This window comes from Zootoca vivipara, chromosome 1, assembly GCF_963506605.1.
Source record: "Zootoca vivipara chromosome 1, rZooViv1.1, whole genome shotgun sequence".
Taxonomy (NCBI): domain Eukaryota; kingdom Metazoa; phylum Chordata; class Lepidosauria; order Squamata; family Lacertidae; genus Zootoca; species Zootoca vivipara.
The window spans coordinates 129127555-129142594 of NC_083276.1; positions in this window are offsets into that span (position 1 = coordinate 129127555).

Below are 15040 nucleotides of genomic sequence, written 5' to 3' on the forward strand. Positions count from 1 at the left end.
CTCAGCAGCTGGGCTGGGGAGGAGGAGGGCGAGTGTCGATCATGTAATGAAATAATAAACCAAAATCCTGAAGTCTGGTTTGGGAGGGGGACCCGGAGAAGTGCGCTCTGTGCAATGCAAAAAAAAAAAAAAACCCAAACACGCATGCACACTCAACTTCAAGTTCTTGAACGTCCATATGATGATGGTGGTGCAGGGGCTCTAAGATGCTGCTTCCACTTTCCCTGACCCCAGTGCTGTGAAGGGAGGCTTCGTGCTGCCTATCGGAGCAGCCCTGATCCCAACTCCTACTTGCAGGAGCGGGCAGGGATCTCTCAGGGAGGGAGAAGGAAAGCGAGAGGGAATGAAGGAAGGCAGCCAGAGGGAGGGCGAAGGAAAGTCTCAGTTAAGCTTCCCAGTTAAGTTAAACTTTCAGGTTTCCAAATAAATGGTTGAGAGTGTAAATAACTTTCTGTGGACAGCTAGTGTAGGGGTTAGAGAGTTCAAACCCTGCCTCTCCACATTACTTGGTTAATTATGCATGTGTGTGTGGGGGGGATGCGGGTGGCACTGTGGGTTAAACCACTGAGCCTAGGACTTGCCGATCAGAAGGTTGGCGGGTCCCTGCTCCTGCCAACCTAGCAGTTTCAGAAACATTCCTGCTGCACCGTGGAAGATCTCTCATGAGATCCTCAGCAGTGAACATTCAAAGTGTATTCTGGGTCAGGCCAGTGGCCCGTTCAGTCCAGCATCCTGTTCACCCAGAGGTCAACCCACAAGGAGGATTCGCAAAGACCGCTCTCTCCTCCTGTTGTTTCTATCAACTAGGATGCAGAGGCACCACTGCCTCCAACAATGGAGGCAGAGCCTAGTCATATCTAGAGCCATCAGCAATCCTCTCCTCTAGCCATTCGCCTAGGTTCCTGCTGTTATTTGTCCATTTGACTTTCATTCATTTCAGATGTGCATTCTCTGGCCTTAAACATTTCCATGAGGTGTTTTTGTAAACTTGCTTTAAGATTTTTTGACAATCAAGTGGGGTATAAATGATATCGGGTGAATTAAGTTACATTAAATTAAAACGAACTCTGTTGAAATTGAATCTGAAGTGGTGAAGGCCTAACTATCTGCTTGAATCTGAAGTGGTGAAGGCCTAACTATCTGAAGAAGTGTGCATGCACACGAAAGCTCATACCAAAATATAAACTTAGTTGGTCTTTAAGGTGCTACTGAAGGAATTTTTTTATTTTGCTTCGACTCAGACCAACACGGCTACCTACCTGTAACTATCTGCTTGCTATTCCTTTACAACATCTTTCTTGTGCTTCTGCCTGATTTTGTTGTGTATGGAAACTGAGTGAGATAAAAGCTTCTCATGCTACAGCACTCGCCCACCTGCAGATGTTCAGGACCTCAAGGACGGTAACCCTTTCTCCAAGTTCATTTTTTTAAAAATCAATTTTTATTAAAATATTTCAACGTAATGTACAATACACGTCTCTGCTGTGCTTCATTCTGAAGGAAACGGGAATCCTGGGAAAGTGCCTGGAAGCCCTGGAACCCCGTGGAGCCTGCAGAATGTGTGCATATGTGCTTGTGTGGATGAAATAGAAATTTGGGTCTACTTCTGGGTGTTAAGGAGGAAGAAAATGCAGACAGCTCATTTCCCATGGTCTCTCCAAGTAGAGCTGGGCATTTGATTAAAAAATTGCACCCTCTGCCATGTGGGATGTGAAACACAGAGCAGTCCAATACAACATTCCTAGAGTGGACATAAAAGGGGAGGTCAGGACCAGGTCATTGTTAGAGGATCTGCTTTGCACACAGACCTTCCAGGTTCAGCTACCAGCATCTGCAGCTAGGGCTGGGAAAGATTCCCTCACTGCAGCCCTGGAGAACGGCTGCCTATCAGCCCCAGGAAAGATGAACCAAAGGTCTGGCTCAATTATAAGGCAGCTTCTTAACAGGGCCGTCTTAAGCCCATCCAGCGCCGTGGTGCAAAGGTCCCTCCGCCCCTCCCCCATTTCCCATAGTTGCTGACCTTTTTAAAGGGGGGGGGGACCCCAAAGTAAGTTGTATGCCGCTTTCGCCCCTGCTCCATTTTATCCTCACAACACCCCTGTAAGGTAGGTCAGGCTGAGAGGGAGTGATTGGCCCCAAGTCACCCAATAAGCTTCAGGGCTGAGTGGGGATTTGAACCCTGGTCTCACAGGTCCCACACTCTAACACCACCATGGCCCCTCTCACTAGGATTTGGGGGTGCGGGTGGGAGGCAAGGGGCGGGCCATGGCCCCACCAAGCTCACCTGGCACAAGAGGTTCTGCAGGTGGCTGGTGCAGGCAGCATAGGCAGCCTGGTCTAAGTTCTCGGCCACTCGGTAATAGCGCTCCAGCAGGGCGATGGCGCGCTCCACATCGCAGCAGCCAAAGTCTGAGTACTGCACGCAGAAGTGGAGCGGCTTGAAGGGTACTGCAGGTGGCCCCACAGCAGCCCCGGCAGCGCGTGGAGGAGCAGCGCGAGGAGGAGCGGCCACAGGCAGCGCCCAGGAGGAGCCCGCGCCATGCTTCCCTTCCTTGGCGCTGCTGACCTCAGGTCAGGACAGGCGCAGGCTCCTGGTGGCGAGGAAGAGCTCCGGGCCTTGCAAGGGTCTGGCAAAGCACGCGTGTCGTGGTGCACCTTGGCACTTCGGCAGCTCCCGCTGCCATGCCCTGAGGGCCCCTTCACTGAGGGGGAGACGGGAAAGGTGAGAGGCAGCCCTCTGGGCGGGCAGCAGCTGGAGGGCGGCTCCTCCAGAGGGATGGAGGCTCCGGGCGCAGCGCAGCATGGCAGAGGCAGGCGAGGGCGGCAAGCTGATACAGGAGGCGCCGCATCCAGCCCCCACCTCTTCCGTGGCGCCCTCCAGAACTCTCCTGGGTCTTCGTGAGCGGGGAGGGGCGCATCCACGGCGTAGGGCAGCGGCAGGCGCAGGCTGTAGGTGGCGGGGCGCCTCAACTCGAGCTGGCGTGCAGGGGAAGGGCGTGCCCCTGAGAGCAAATTTTAAAATGATGGGAAAGCTGCATATTCCTGCACTGCAGAGGGTTGGACTAGATCAGGGATGGTCAACCGGTCTACCGCGACTGACAGGTCGATCCCTGGATGATCCCTCTTCTTCTTCTCGATCGTGATATTGAAAAGTAATGTAGTGAAAGTCCCCGCCCCTCTCCTCCTTCGCTGTGTTCCTCCATTGTGTCAAATGGGTGGTCTTTAATTGTATTTTGCCTATGAGTTAGGAAACGAAAGTAGTCAACAACTTTGGCTTCCCACCCCCTTCATGGGTAGGTCACTTCCAGAATTTTTATACTGGGAGTAGATCGCAGTCTCTTGTGAGTTGGACGTGCCTGTACTAGATGATCCTCAACAGGGTCCCTTCCAACTCTACAATACTATAATTCCAGAGGAAAGGAGCCGAAAGGGCAAAATCGCTTCCCAAAACACAGCCCATTACTCAGGAAAAGAAACCCATGAATACCCGCAGGCACAGTGTGAAGACTTTACACAGAGAGGAACCCCACACAGTTTCCCCGCACATAACGTAACAGGCAGGGAGCCAGCTCATATAGAGAGAAAGGCAGCAACTATTTTATTCCCTTTTTAGTGCCGCTTCCCTCACACCCCACCTCTCCTCCTTTGCGTTCCAGGGTTTGGGTCCTGAGTTGAGGGAGCTTTTGCTTCTCTCCTTCCAGGTCCCCAGGCCATCTCCCAGAGGAGGACTTCCTTTATTATTATTATTATTATTATTATTATTATTATTATTATTATTATTATTATTAAAGATTTTCTTGATTTACAGAAATATGTGCAATGTCTCTCATAACATTTTTTACAAATTGGTTTCATTTCTTGAGTCATTGGAAAGAAAGAGGGATATAGAAGTAGATGGGGGTGAATGGGACTTCCTTTTGAGCTGACAAGTCTAGACTTGCCCAATAAACTGCATTCTTGGGAGTGGTGTGTGTGTGTGGGTGTGTGTGTGCGCGCGCGCGATATAGATAGATAGATAGATAGATAGATAGATAGATATAGATATAATGTTACAATGGTGCAGCCAGCCGTGGTTATGTAGTGCCACAATTTCTTACAAGGGAGTATGAAATTCCAATTTTCAGTACGTGTCCTTTGTGCTTAGGCAATTAATCTGCCTTGAATATAGAAAATATTAACCTTTAGGCGGCTTCAATCAGATACTAAATTATCTGAGTGCTATTAAATCCAGCAGGTCTGCATCCCCATACTGCAAGATCCTTTCTGCGTTTGCAGCGCCGTCCCCAAAGTGACCCTTTAAATCCACTTGGTAGTCCAGCTGTAGGTGATCGTCTTCCACCGATCCCGCTTCCTTCCTCTCCCCTTCCCGCCCCCCCTGTTGTTTCCTCGCCTGCCACCTTCCCGTCCTCTCCCCTGCCTGCCTGCCTGCCTGCCTCCTCCAGCCGGGAGCATGGGGCAATGGCGTACCGAATGTCACCCCCCCAGGGATGACACCTGGGGCGAACCGCCCCCACCGCCCCCCTTCCTCCGCCACTGCGGGCAAGGCAACCTGAAAGGCATTGGGAGAAGCGGCACAGCCTGGCACAGCCTAGCGGAAGGCCAACCCAAAAGGAAGACAATGCGGAGAGGGTCTTGTTCCCACCTTTCCTTGCTCGCCTTCTGCAATACCGGTAGGTAGACTCTCCCCAGGGAAGTTTAGAACATCAATTGGAAACACCAGTTATTTGTGCTTATTAGAATTAATTAACCATGCTAAAGATCTGCTTCTTGTATCATTGCTTGTTGCATGCTTTTCTTAAGGTACAGTTGCTGACAGGACATAGAGAAGAATGTAAAGGAACTGAAGGAGACCGAGGTCAGATAAGACTGGTTGGAGAAATGTAACAATATGATGGACCAGTAAAAGCTCTGCAGAGATAACATGGCAGATGCTCTATCCTGCACAGAATGAACTGAACTTGGCAAATGTTTGTTTGCTTGATTGTTTTACCAGTATACCTTTGTATTTATTTCTGTATGCAATGTAGTATTAGGCACGTAGCTAAAATAAGTCACTGGCCATTGTTTAGACTTTAGAGTATCCTTTTGGCTTTTAAATACTGGTCAGGAAAACAAATGATGTAAAAATAGATGAGTAACTTTTGATTAAAAGAAATAAAAATGGATTTGCATCTAAAAGTGGAAGAAATGAAGTACTTTAACCTTTTCACCAGACAATGTGGCAACATGCTCAAGAGCCCATTTTTTATATTTAAAAGATATACCTTTAAAAGACATGAACTGTAATTACATGGGTATTTCATAATATTTAGTTTATTTGTCAAAAGGGTTACAGTGTTTTAAATAAGAAGATTTTTCCAAAAATGTTTAACTTTATAATGCCCTGAATTAAAGTACATCTTGGTGAATCTTGGGTTAAAAAAGGCGAATCACTTGAAATACACAACAAGCCATGTGCACTTCAAAAATATTCTAGTGTTTCAAGCAAACAAGACTTAACAGAATGTATGGCTTTACAGTAACATCAATTTGTCAACTAAATTGTAGCAATAAATACTTAAAATCTCTATCTATAGACTTACATTTTGATCTGGTTTAAACAATACAGAAAACAAATACCAACAGAAAATCTGCTGTAAAATGTTGAACACTCAAAAATCTTTTTTCAAAATCTAAAACCAAAACGTTTAAAGGGCATTATTTGGGAATGGGGGGCAGGAACGAGAGTACATATCCTGAGGGGAAGGAGGAGGGGAGGGGTTCGATTTTGACACTAGTGTCTTCTTTCTTATTCTTTCTTGTTTTTTTCTTTTCATTTTCTTCCTTTGGGAAAAATCTGAAAGGCAAGCATGGACATGATTCAGAATGAATCCACCCGCACTTTAATTAACTCATTATTAATATCCCCATATGTTTTAAACCTAAGCTAAGAAATGCCTGTAGGGTGGATCTGTTTCCACCTACAAAATTTATTAAGGGGAAGGCTAATTTGTTTTCTTAAAGTCAGGAAAAATAAAGAGAAAATGTAACACTATTCAGCTGGTAGCAGTGCATATTAAGGTATCTTGAATAGCTGCGAGCACAGTACAGGATATGCCCTTGCCTAAGCTGGGAGGGGAGCCGCTTTTGCATCACCAAAAAAGAGTGCACAGGTTTGCATATAGTTTGTGCCCACTAATTTATAGGTAGAGCTGCAAATTTAGCTATGACTGTCCCTGAAACATAAATGCATCTACTGTTGTGCAGAGTCTGTGCCTGGTGCCCCTCTGCATGCTCAGTTCGCTATGCAGGTGCTAACCGCTGATGGGCAACTTCAAGGCCCCTCATATCACGTCTTCGCCTAAGCAGCCACTGCGACAGAGCAGCAGCACTCTCCTCCCGACATGGGGGACATCCAAGCTTTTTTTCTATCAGGACTGGATTGTGCTACTGCTGCTACTGCTATTTGTTATTCTTACCTCCGTTTTGGTTTCGACAATCTTTCCCAAATGGAAGAAGGGTCCTCTTTTTTTTCTTCTTTTTTCTTTTGCAGGGGAGCTGTTGGAAACAAAATGGTGGGGGGAGAAGGAAGCATTATTTTGTCTTGCTTCAACACCAGATTGTGGCCCCTTCAGCTAGGCTTCTGAGGTTCCACGGTAGATAAAATGTACAACTTCTTCATACAAGATGGTATCTCACCTGGAGCGGCTTTCCCCCCTTCTTTCATTCTCTTTTGATCCTGTAGAAAAAGAGCATTATTATTATTATTATTATTATTATTATTATTATTATTATTATTGCCTTTAAAAGGATGCCATGATGTATGTGACTCACCAAGAAGGCCATCTCCCAGAGGAGGTCAATTTTTTTTTCCTCCACCTCTAATATTTCCTCCGATGTTACGATCGGTGGTAATATTCGTGCCTGTAAGTAAAGAAGGAAAATGAATGTGGTTATTTCTCCTGCTAAATATCAACAATCTGAGTGCTAAAGAGTGGTTTTACTCATTAATAATAATAATAAAATGATTTATTGCAACATGTTAATTCCCAATACATTTCAGTAATAGTGTGCCTTTATCTATTAAAGCAGTTAGTACAAACATCTATATCAATGACTTGGATGATGGGCTTGAGGGCATCCTGATCAAGTTTGCAGATGACACCAAATTGGGAGGGGTGGCTAATACCCCAGAGGACAGGATCACACTTCAAAATGACCTTAACAGATTAGACAACTGGGCCATGTAAAGTACTACACTTGGGCTTGAGAGCAGTACATGTGAAAAGGATCTAGGAGTCTTGGTAGACCACAAACTTGACATGAGTCAACAGTGTGATGCAGCAGCTAAAAAAGCCAATGCAATTCTGGGCTGCATCAATAGGAGTATAGCATCTAGATCAAGGGAAGTAATAGTACCGCTGTATTCTGCTCTGGTCAGACCTCACCTGGAATACTGTGTCCAGTTCTGGGCACCACAGTTCAAGAGGGATATTGAAAAGCTGGAACATGTCCAGAGGAGGGCAACCAAAACGGTCAAAGGCCTGGAAACAATGCCTTATGAGGAACGGCTTAGGGAGCTGGGTATGTTTAGCCTGGAGAAGAGAAGGTTAAGGGGTGATATGATAGCCATGTTCAAATATATAAAAGGATATCATATAGAGGAGGGAGAAAGGTTGTTTTCTGCTGCTCCAGAGAAGCGGAAACGGAGCAATGGATTCAAGCTACAAGAAAGAAGATTACACCTAAACATTAGGAAGAACTTCCTGACAGTAAGAGCTGTTTGACTGTGGAATTTGCTGCCAAGGAGTGTGGTGGAGTCTCCTTCTTTGGAGGTCTTTAAGCAGAGGCTTGACAGCCATTTGTCAGGAATGCTTTGATGATGTTTCCTGCTTGGCAGGGGGTTGGACTAGATGGCCCTTGTGGTCTCTTCCAACTCTATGATTCTACAAGGAAAGTAATAGAAGGAACAATCTACATGCAGTTGTTTGTTTTGATTTTCAAAATAGGAGTACTGTATTGTCCATGTGGGAAATGTTTAAACTCCTAGTTGCAAAGGTTTCTAAAGGCAATGGATATCTCTTAATCTTGAACTGAGCCAAAAGAATGGGATTCATTGGGATCAAAGCAGCGGTCCCTCAGTTTTGCTCATTTGAGGAGTACCGTTGTGAAAGTGTTTGGCAGCATATTGAAAAGCTGGAACGTGTGCAGAGGAGGGAGACCAAGGTGATGAAGGGTCTGGACACCAAGCCTTATGAGGAATGGTTTAAGTACGCCTCAGTTTGAGTACTTTCAGTTGAAGTACTCCGCAGACCCATCTGGAACGCATTAATCCACTTTCCTTTACTTTCAATGGGAAAGTTCGCTTCAGGTTAAGTACGCTTCAGGTTAAGTACAGACTTCCGGAACCAATTGTGTACTTAAACCGAGGTACCACTGTACAGACAATCCTTCTTTTGCATGGGGTTCTCTTCCAGACCCCCACATGTTTTGGTGGCGTGTGTGTAAGTCTGTCCCTGCCGTTTTTGTGATGTTCCAATAACATTTGGGCATTACTTCCGGGTTTGGTGTCATCACAAGTGTGCGATCACATGTCATTCGGATGTGCCCAAACTGGGAGTTGCCTTTATCCAAAACAGAGAACCAAACAAAAAAGGATTAGGATATGAAGCTTTAAAGTACAGAAGGAACTTTAAAGGAAGTTTGGACGAGCCCTAGCTGGGAATACTTGAGATGAATGATATAGAAAAAAGAGGGGGCTCAAAAGGGGTGTTGAAGCACAGCTTGCAAGCAGGAGCTGCTGTTGGAGGGTATTTGGACCCCTTCTGGGGAATTGGTACTTTCTAGCCAAAAGTGATGAGCAAACCTGGAGAAGATTCAGTTCTGTGTGAATGCCTACTCCTCTTCTATTCCAGCACCCTGTTCCTTCTCTCTCACACACAAATCTGCTTTTAAAGCTACCCATCTCCACAAAACAGGCCAGGTTTATTAGGCATTCACTTTTTAGCAGTGCTCAAGCATGATTTGAAGAAAGAAAGTGAAAGAAAGAAAGAAAAAAGGATTGGGATGGCCAATGTGGAAAATCAGGTGAAGGTGAGAGGATGGTGAAGCCCTTCTGGCATTCCTCATCTGAAAAAGGTAGCTTAAATGCTTAAAAGTAAAGTAAAAGCAAAGTAAAAAAGTAGCTTAAGCTTAAATGCTTAAAAGTCTGTTACGTATTTCGGAGTCTTTCCATCTTTGCAACAAGAACAGTGCAGACAAGCCACCTTGCTCAGTCATGAATTTTAAAAAGTCAACAATTACAATTGATAGTTCTCTTAAATAAATAGCTGAATTTAATGTTCATCTTGTTCTGAGGCATTTCCAGAACATGCATTCTGCTTGGTGTTAGAAGGTCCAGGCAAAGGTCAAGGAAGCTGCCCAGCCAAAATACTGTTACACACTCTGCACTACCTGTTCCTATGGCCATGGGGTGCTCCCTCTCTGCCGCCACTCGGGACAAGCGCTGGCTCACCCTCCACCCTGAGCTCAGTGGTGGCAGCACTGGCTGGGGAAATAGGGACATTCCGGGATCAAATCGGAACCTGGGGTGGCTCTTGTAATTCCAGGACTGTCCCTGGAATATCAGGACACTTAGAGGGTTATACTATTGCAACTGTCCCAAGAGCATAAACTGGAAGCTCAGTTGGTCAGGGTGTGGTGCTGATAAGGCTGCAGGTTTGATCCCTGCATGGGAAAGCATTGCAGGGGGTGGACCAGCTGATCCTCAGGATCCCTTCCAACTCTACGAGTCTAACATTTGAATTTGTTCTTAACGTACTTACTCGTCTTGGAGCTGGTGGAGGATTAGCTGAAAAGTAAGAAAAGGAAAGAGCACCGTTACCTGTCTGCTTCATTCAACCTTGTCCTCTCTACACATGGAGAATTTGGGGTGTGGGTAGCTAGAAGAGGCCATCCGAGATCTTGTGAAGGACCCATGAGATCTTGGGCAACCTTCCCAGAGGGCTTAAAAAGCTCTTTCCGCACCAGGTGTTCCTCCTGCAGAGGTTTTTTTGGAAGCCCTCCACCTTGCTCACCAAACTCTGGGAAGGTCATGTGAGGCCTCTGGATGACTCTGTGAGGCTCCCACAAGATCTGGCGGGAGCCACCCACAGCTTCCCATTGCCTTGAGTGACCTTCCCAGAGCCCAGAAAAGTAGGGATATCACTGGGAGCATGATTATGCCTTTGCGTGCAACCCCCCCCCCCAATGTAACCCCCGTTTAAGTTGCATGCCCACTGTAGACTACATTTCTGTCACTCCATCCTTAGAATGCCAGACTTGTCTAGAAAGATAGATCCTCTCAAAGCATAACAATAAAATTTGGAGGAAAACAGAGGAAAGTGACCCCCTCCCAGCCACTCAATGCCCCACACTCACAGACCACCCACTTGCAACTATTCCAACCCAAGGAAGTTAATAAAATAGGAATTATACCTACAGGGTTTGGGAGGTGGCTCAGGCCTTCGGAATGGCGTTCTCTGCAAAGGAAAGCAAGACACTTATGTTGGGTTCAATCTGGCCAATGGGGCGCAGTCCAAACGGATCGAGGGACCTATATACTGTATACCAATGCACATGACCCAGAGCTTCCTCTTTCAGCTCGTGCATTTGGAACACCCACCCACCTCTCCCTACTTTTAAGGCATTTTGCGATTGACCTTGCTATGCCGTCGTGTGCCATCTGTCGTTGGGACAGGGGCACAGCAGGAATGTTCCCCACTTGGCTGATTGGCTGTTGCCATTTGGGTTTCGCCTGCTGCGTAGCAAATCGTCACAACTTCTAAGGTTGCGGATAGGCACTGGTTCAGGTGATAGAGATGGGAGAATGGTCTCGCCATCCCTATGTGAAGGGTATTCCGTTAAAGGAATCCAGGGACTCAACTGTTTTGGTCAACACCTGAGAGGGGCCCGTGTCTGAGTCTAGTGGGGCATCTGGGTGGTGAACATAGTCTGTTCCCGGCTTTTCGCCATACAAATACTTACTTCCAGATGTGGCTCGATATTTCTCCCCACTACGTATCTGCAAAAGATCAAGATTATTTGAATATTTCATTGATTTGGGGATAGTGCAACCAATCATTTACATATCCTTTAACCTCTTCATAAGGTTTTATTCTCCAATTGTTACCTTACTCACTAACCTTTCATAGGTGGCCCAATTCTAACTCATATTTATTTTTTTCACACTCATTGCCTCCAAAGGTGACAGCCACCATTGTGTTTTTCATTTTAATAGGTTTTTATACCTATCCCAAACTGCATATAGAGATTTTTGGAATATGTGGTTTCCAAATCCTTTATGAACTTATGTTTTGTCATACCATTAATTGGCGTGCCAACCAATCTATTGTCAAATCCTTCCAAATCTAGAAGATCTGTATTTTCTAACAACATCGATTCCTTCAACCAACAGAGACATGATGCTTCATAATACAATTTCAAATCTTCCAGGGCAAAGTCCCCTCTATCTTTGATATCTGTTAGTAATTTAAATTTAATTTTTGGTTTCTTCCCCTGCCAGATATATCTTGAAATTACTTGAAATTACATCTCACCCCTTGCTTTTTCCTGTAAGACCAATTGCAGCCATTAACAGTTGTCAGCAGGTTTACCACACCTATCAGCCAATCAATCACCCCTGCTCACCACCCTTCAGAGTAATACTCCTCCCCACCCTCTCACTATATATAAGGGTCTGGTGACTTCTGTTTCAGTGTATCTGAAGAAGTGTGCATGCACACGAAAGCTCATACCAATAACAAACTTACTTAGTCTCTAAGGTGCTACTGGAAGGTATTTTTTATTTTGTTTTAAAAGCAGGAAAACTTACATGTGAGGCAGGTGGGGGAATCTGGACGGAGAAATCTCACGCCTGACCTGTCTTTTCATCTGTTAGAGAAAATATGAGGAATTAACAGGTTTTTAATCAACATTGGCGGTGACAGTGGCGGGAGATGTGGGATCAAATAAGTAATTCTACTTACTTCCACAACTGGGTCATAGACCTTCCTCCGTCTTGGCTCCATAGTCTCTACAGTTATAGAAAAAAAATGCTATGAAAAAGCTATTTAAAACATTATAAAAATATAACCTATTTTAATGATTCTGCAGTTATATAAAAAGAGGAAAACATGTGCATGAGAGTTTGGCACCTACTTGAATACAGGCATTCTGATATAACAAAGCAGGGCCAAAACAAGGCTTTCTGTCACCTGGGTCAAAGACCCAGTTTGGCACCCCACCCTCTAGATGTGTGTTTGCAAATGTACACACACACACACACACACACACACACACACACACACTCTTATTCGGAAAGGGCATAAAAAGTCAGCATTATATCATTTGAATACAAAGGAATGTATGATTTGACTGTTTGTCAAAAGTAGAACATCCATGGGGAAAATACAAAATATGTGCAAATATAAAATTAAAGTGCCAGACTCTCAGGCACATGTTCCCCTCTTTTAAAATGAATACAGAATCATTTCAGAAAAAAAAGGAAATGAGTGCTGGCTAGGGCTCTATTTAAACTCTTAACACCCCAGTGTTAAAATGGGTGCAGTGGTTGCCATTGCTAATTTGTTTGTGAGTCAAATTCAAGGTGCTCACACTAGTGTTCACAGTCTGAAATGACTCAGGTCCCAAATATCTGACAGACGGCCTCCTTCCCTACAGACACTCTCAGGTGTTGAGATCAGCAGAGGGAGCCCTCAGTCTTGGCAGTTCCACTGTCCTCAGAAGCTCGGCAGGGTGGCCCAGCAGAGGACAGTCCCTAGGTTGTGGCACCCCCTCCCCACAGAGGCAGGCCTGCCCCCCTTTCCATCCCAAGCTCAGCACCATGACCTACCTGTACCAGAACTCTGACGGAGTACAGTTAAAGAAAAAGATCCGCCCTTCTTTCTAAACTGATGCCGTCTGATGTCATCGCATTCCACAGGTGTCCAGTGGTCCTTGTGTTCTAGGTGTGGTTCTTGAGCGCTGCGATTTGATCTCGCGAGGACAGGGCTTAGGTGCCCATTCAGGTCAAAACACAAACACACCACAATTCCTGTTCAGCAAAGCACATACCCTCACCCTTTTTGAACTGGGCAGCAACCTTCTCCTGTGCTGATGGGGACTTGAGTTCAGCCCAGGCCAGACCTGTTTTCCTTCCTATATATATATTTGGACAAACTAAGCCAGCCTTCCCCAACTGGGTGCCCTCCTGGTATTGGGGACCACAACTCCCATAAGCCCCAGACTGCACAACAGAAAGGCAGCAGGTGTGTCTGGGGGGGGGGGGCTGATCTACAGAATGGTCACCAACCCCAACCCCCCCTTTCTGGGTGATTGTGCCCTGACCCTGGGAATCTGTTTGCCTGGGCCTTTGGAGGAGTTGCTTAGCCTACCCTGGGATTTAACCTGAATCTGTATTGCCATAGTGGATTTTTAATTGTAATTGTTTTTCATTTATATCTTTTTATTACAGTGGAAACTTCGGGACCTTCTATATGGTGAACAGCAATAAACTGATTGAATACAGGAAACTATAAAAGACTATTCAGGACTGCAGAAACATTATCATCAGTGGTCTGGATTAATAAAATCCACATTTAATTGATGAGACCCAAAATTTAGTGAATTTTGACTTGCTGGTTCTAAAATTTGGAAATTAGTCGCATGTTACTAGTCATAAGCTAAATTGGTCCTATAATACTAGCCCCACCAACCCAACCACAACCACATCTGCTCCCTGTCTGCCCCATAGAGAAAGCCAGGGCCCACATGGGCCCACAAGTGTCCCTCTTGCTCTGCTACAGAGGCAGAAAAAGGTTTCACGCTTAAACTATAAATAGTGTTTGTCACTCTGTGTACTGAATATCGATGTATAGATTCAGACTCCTCTTCCAGTCCTTGAATTTAAACGAGCGATTTTTGGTGGGCAATGCTGGAGTTCCTCACAGCCAGCCACTGTTGGTGCCAACAGCCAGCCACAAGGAGCCATGCCAGGCTGCAACCATCGTCCACCCTTAATTCTCCCCACCCCCCGTTATTCAGCAGCCTCCCCACAGCCCAAACATCAGGTTAGAGGGAAGCTGCCCAAGTTCAGACCACTGATCGATCTCAGTATTGACTACACAGGCTGGCAGCATCTCTCCAGAGTTTCAGGAAGGGGACCTTTTCAGTCCCCACCTGGAGATGCTATGGGGCAGGGCCGAAACTAAGCTTTCTGTCACCCGGGTCAAAGACCCAGTTTGGGACCCCACCCCCCAGATGTGTGTTTGTGTATGTACACACACACACACACACACACACACGTGTCAAAGTCACATGATTGCATCCTCAAAAACAGCTGCCAGCTCAGTAGCTCTCTACAGAAATCAACATCCGATTACCACATAGAAAACCCTGATTGTGGAAAGAGGATAATCAGGACTCTCGGTTGGGGTGGAAAGCTCTCACAATGCAACCCTTCACCCCTCCGCTATGATGTTCTATAAACATTAAATGCTAGCCCTGCCCCCCTTCTCCTATGGAGGGAGCAGTAGGGTGGGTATCCCAAAAGACTCTTTCCCTACCAAGATGCATCACACTGATCTGGGCAGCATCTGACCCAGGTAGCAGCAGCGGCGGCAGCCTTGCATAGAGGAAGGAGCCCTCTGCCATGGCGTAGGGTCCGTTCCTCAGAGTGTGGCATTGGGGTGATGGGGTGAAATGGCCTTAGACAGCCACATAGCGCAATAGTGGCCTAGTTCAAGCCTTGATTAAACAAGGGGGGGGGGAATCTGTGGGCCTCCAGAGGCTGTTTACTCCAAATCCCAGCACCCCATCTAGCAGGCCCAATGGTCAGGATGATGGGAGTGGCAGTCAAACCAGCAAATCATCACCATCACCTTGGGGCACTTCACAGCATAAGAATACAAGATTTAACACACACAACAAGAACAAGAACAAAACAAAACAAACCATATCCAGCCCCTTGCCTGTGCCCTTTAAACTGGTCCAAAATTTAGCCTAGCAAAAGCAGTATCTGACG